The sequence below is a fragment of the Bison bison genome, unplaced genomic scaffold (assembly GCF_000754665.1).
Source record: "Bison bison bison isolate TAMUID 2011002044 unplaced genomic scaffold, Bison_UMD1.0 scf7180017864452, whole genome shotgun sequence".
Lineage (NCBI taxonomy): Eukaryota > Metazoa > Chordata > Mammalia > Artiodactyla > Bovidae > Bison > Bison bison.
Genome location: NW_011495014.1, coordinates 3098255 through 3103749, shown reverse-complemented (window position 1 = coordinate 3103749; position 5495 = coordinate 3098255). Strand labels below are relative to the sequence as shown.

The 5495-nt window shown below is 38.6% G+C and overlaps 1 protein-coding gene across 1 annotated transcript in view; it reads right to left on the bottom strand.

Annotated features, from left to right (window-relative positions):
• Positions 1-5495, bottom strand: part of SCN1A (sodium channel, voltage-gated, type I, alpha subunit) — a 155668-nt gene that overhangs the window by 79677 nt on the left and 70496 nt on the right. The window lies entirely within an intron of this gene.

Here is a 5495-nt window from a genome sequence, read left to right as displayed (position 1 = left end):
ATCACTATGAACAAAGCTAGCGGAGCTGATGGAATTCCAGTTGAGCTATTTCAAATCCTGAAAGATGATGCTGTGAAAGTGCTGCACTCAGTATGCCAGCAAATTTGGAAAACTCAGTAGTGGCCACAGGACTGGGAAAGGTCAGTTTTCATTCCAATCCCAAAGAAAGGCAATGCCAAAGAATGCTCAAGCTACTGCACAATTGCACTCATCTCACACGCTAGTAAAGTAATGCTCAAAATTCTCAAAGCCAGGCTTTAGCAATAAGTGAACCATGAACTTCCAGATGTTCAAGCTGGTTTTAGAAAAGGCAGAGGAACCAGAGATCAAATGGTCATCATCCGCTGGATCATGGAAAAAGCAAGAGAGTTCCAGAAAAACATCTATTTCTCCTTTATTGACTATGCCAAAGCCTTTGACTGTGTGGATCACAATAAACTGTGGAAAATTCTTAAAGAGATGGGAATACCAGATCACCTGACCTGCCTCTTGAGAAACCTATATGCAGGTCAAGAACCAACAGTTAGAACTGGACAAGGAACAACAGACTGGTTCCAAATAGGAAAAGGAGTACGTCAAGGCTGTACACTGTCACCCTGCTTATTTAACTTCTATGCAGAGTACATCATGAGAAATGCTGGGCTGGAAGAAGCACAAGCTGGAATCAAGATTGCCGGGAGAAATATCAATAACCTCAGATATGCAGATGACACCACCCTTATGGCAGAAAGTGAAGAGGAACTCAAAAGCCTCTTGATGAAAGTGAAAGTGGAGAGTGAAAAAGTTGGCTTAAAGCTCAACATTCAGAAAACGAAGATCATGGCATCTGGTCCCATCACTTCATGGCAAACAGATGGGGAAACAGTGGAAAGAGTGTCAGACTTTATTTTGGGGGGCTCCAAAATCACTGCAGATGGTAATTGCAGCCATGAAATTAAAAGACGCTTACTCCTTGGAAGGAAAATTATGACCAACCTAGATAGCATATTCAAAAGCAGAGACATTACTTTGCCAACAAAGATCCGTCTAGTGATCATGTATGGATCACTAGTGGTCCATTTTCCAGTGGTCATGTATGGATGTGAGAGCTGGACTGTGAAGAAAGCTGAGCGCTAAAGAATTGATGCTTTTGAACCGTGGTGTTGGAGAAGACTCTTGAGAGTCCCTTGGACTGCAAGGAGATCCAACCAGTCCATTCTAAAGGAGATCAGTCCTGAGTGTTCATTGGAAGGACTGATGCTGAAGCTGAAACTCCAATACTTTCGCCACCTCATGCGACGAGTTGACTCATTGGAAAAGACTCTGATGCTGGGAGGGATTGGGGGCAGGAGGAGAAGGGGATGACAGAGGATGAGATGGCTGGATGGCATCACCGACTCAATGGACATGAGTTTGAATGAACTCCAGGAGTTGGTGATGGACAGGGAGGCTTGGCGTGCTGCGATTCATGGGGTCACAGAGTCGGACGTGACTGAGTGACTTAACTGAACCGATCTTAACATTCTTTAAATCTAGTTAGTTTAATAAAAATTCCATCAACATATCTACTCAGGAAAATTTTTATTGCATTAAGTCACTTCAATAGAAAAGAAAAATTTCAGAATTGAATGTGGAGGAGAAAAGGCTGATACAGTAGTATCCAGCTAAAAACAGACTTCTTTTTTTTTTTTTAAACAGCCCAAGGCTGTAGGAAATTCATGAAGTCATTTTAACCTGAGAATAATACTGTGCCTCAGAACAAATTTCAAGACAGCATTTTGACTGAATTGGAAATGAGATGTTATATATAAAATGCCACTTTAGAGACACATTTATAGGAATGTAACTCTTCATATACTAAGTATTGATCAGGCTTGTCACTTATCTCTTCTATGTATAGCTACTAAACTCAAGTAGCATTTACTAAGTCCCTATATGTTAAGCTGTTAATATGTATGAGTGTTTCCGACACTTGGAAAGCAGCCTAGACCTAATTCTCAGTCCAATTGTTAATTCAATTTACTTGAATGCAGAAGATGTGTGTCAACCATTTAGCACAATATTCACAAAGTTCTGTGCTAAAGTTTGTAGGGAAACCAAAGACCCTCAAGAAACTTGGAATAAGTAGTAAGTTATTACCCTAAGAAGCCTCAAAACTAGTAAATGTTCAACAATCTCTACAGACAGAAGAAAATCTAGAAGTATTAGTGAAAGTTTACTTAGACCAGAGCTACCAAATAGAAATACTACGTGAACTACAAATCTGAGCCACATATGTGATTTTAAACATTCTAATACCCATATTTAAAAAAGGGGGGGGGAAAAGAGATGAAATTAATCTGAATAATATTTTCTTTAACCTAATATATCCTATATATTATCATTTGAGGATGAAATCAATATTAAAAATTATTGAGATAATTTACCTCCTCTTTTCATACCATTCTAAATCTTCAAAGACTGAACATGCCACATGTCAAATACATTTCAAGTACAACAGCCACGCATGAATGCTGTCCACTGAATTGGGCAGCACCAGCCTAGGTGTAAACCATTTATTGTACTGCCAGGTCATACTCTCTTCAGCAAGCTTTGTTAGGTAAAAATCCATTCCAGCTTTAAAGAAAACAACAACAAAAACCCAAGCAGGTTAACACTCCTGATAATCAAAGTTTAATAGTCTAGAAAGCAAAATGAGGAAAATACAATACACTAAACTTGGGGCTTCTCAGGTGGCACTAGAGGTAAAGAACCGGCCTCCCAGTGCAGGAGACGTAAGGGACACGAGTTTGATCCCTGGGTCAGGAAGATGCCTTGGAGAAGGACATGGCAACTCACTCCAGTATTCTGCTTGGGATATCCCATGGACAGAGGAGCCTAGTGGGCAATAGCCTGTGGAGGCACAAAGAATCAGAAACAACTGAAGTGACTTAGCACGCACTCATGCACTAAGCTCACAGAGGTGTTGTGATTCTAATTTAGTAGGTCAGATTGTGATGTCCAGTGTTCTGTACTTTTAATGAATAACTAGGGTGATCTGCAATAGGAGGACTATGAATCTGTTTTTGTTATCAATGCTTATGCTATGCACCTGCATTGAAATCTTTCCCCTTTATACATTGCATAGTCAATAAGACTTAAGTCAACTTAAGTTATACTAGTTTGGTAGGATTATTGTTTATGAATCTGTACTTGTTAACTATTTAGTAATCCTTCTTGTCTCTGAGACTTTAGAAGATGATTTATCTTTTCCCTTCAGGATGAACACTGAATTTAACAAACTATAGTTTCCCAGTTCCCTTAAAAACTATGTCCATTATCTTAATATTTCTTTCAATCTAGGTGTTTTCCTTCTTAAATAGTTTAAACCTAAGGCCCAGCTTTGTGTTTATCTAAACATTATTTAAAAATTGCCAAATAAAAAGATCGACGCCAACTCAATTTGCCTGCTCTTATAGTAAATGTACTGGAAAAAGCAAAAGAAATAACAGAGGAAGGTGAGTGACCACGAATAATAGAAAAACAGAATATGCTATCGGTCGATTACGTTTATTCTTTAGCCTCAATATTTAGAGAGGCAATTTTCAACATGTACTTATACTGTAATCCAAAAATGTGCTTGGAGGTCAACTGTTTGGAACTCTGACCATCTTTTCCCAAAGAAAGGATTTATATTTACACGTAGATTCAAAAGCCTATGTAATTCCTAATGAAATAGAATTCTATGTAATGACAGCGTGGAACTCTATCACTCTTTATAAGAAATCATCGCTCTAAAAGTGGTAACAGATTTCTAAATTGGGCAGCAACTCTCTCCCCACTTTGATATTACCCTGGCATTCAAATTAGGGAAATTCCCTGGCTCTATCTTCTTCGAGAAGTGGGGTCAACCTTTTTCTAGCTCTAAGCTGTTGGCTTGAGAAGAGGTTTCAGCAAGAAAGGGCAGAATGATACCAAATGGCAGAAGAGATGCTTCAGAGCTTTGGGTGTAAATAATTGCATAGAAAGGCAAGAGATTCCCATTAGTACATATCTCTGGGGACATCTTTCACTGTGGGCCAATTCCTTGGAATCTAATTATATTTTTTCCCTATGAGCTGTCTAAATTATCTCACCTACTTCTTGGCCTTTTTTTTTTTTTTTTAATAACCTGTGGATTCAGGCCAAGATTTTCCTCATTTCCTGGCTCACTGAGGGATGGAAAGCTTTCTCACAGGTTCTCTTCCTGATTCCAAAGTGAGTGAGCAATAATTTACAAAACGTTTTCTCTCCCAATCTCATTCTACTTTTCTGCTTAGATGAGGGATAACCAGCCTAAAGAACAATCTGTGAACTGATGCCTGCCCATGGCCCACCAAGCTTTAATATCCAGCCCTCATTTAATTGTCTTGAAGCCAGAGATCACAAACCAACACCCCACAGCGGCTAGACAGTGCAAGAGACATGCTAATTTCTGGTATGCAAATCAGTGATGCCAGATCTGATAGTGTGTGAGAAACCTAAATATTCAGGTTTACACATGTTTGTGCAATCTTCTGATTTACAAATCTCAGACACTAATTCAAAATTTTAAACAGTATTGCATGAGACAAACAAAAATACATCTGCAGGCTCAAGGCCTCATAGTTTTTTTTTTTTAATTAATTTTTGCTTTAAGTTAATGCAAAGGAGAAAAATATGTACCCAGAAAAGAATCTGTAAAATTGCTTGTCCCTAAGGTTTAGCTGGGTAGAATAGTTGCAGTGGGGCCAGTGCTAGAGATGACCCCATAATTGGTCCCCAACTGGATTCTCATCAGTTAGTTACAGATGCTTCTGCCTCTGCCTCAGACGGAGAGAAAAAATTATAACCACCAGTAAATTGATAAAATCTGGGGGTCAAATATTTCTCATCCCTGTATCTTTAGCCTATAACATGGTTATGGTACATAGTCCATGCTCAGTTAATTTTTCATTGACAGAAAAGGACTAATTGGCCCAGTTTTATTGCAGATGTTGCTGTGTGAAGACTTTGGGCAAATTATTCCATGTCAATTTCTTCATCTGAATGGAGAAGATTATAATACTACTAACCTCAGGGTGGTTTAAAGGATAGAAATGAAATAAAACATGTGAATCTCCTTAATGAATTCCAAGTGCCATATAAACACAAGGATTAAAGGATTAAAAATGTAAGTATCTCTGGTTCTCAAATATATACACATACAAACACTTGTGTATACAAACTCAAATATATACACAAACACTTGTTAAAACTTATGTGTTTTAACATAAGTTAAAACAAAGCAGTGCTAATTTTCACATTGGAACTTTGCTGCTCAGTTTCTTTCCTCCCAAATTTCATATTCAAAAAACAATGCCATCCATTTGCTCCCATCTAATCAGTTCAGTTCAGTCGCTCAGTTGTGTCCGACTCTTGAGACCCTATGAATTGCAGCACGCCAGGCTTCCCCATCCATCACCAACTCCCGGAGTTCACCCAAACTCATGTGCATCGAGTTAGTGCTGCCATCCAGC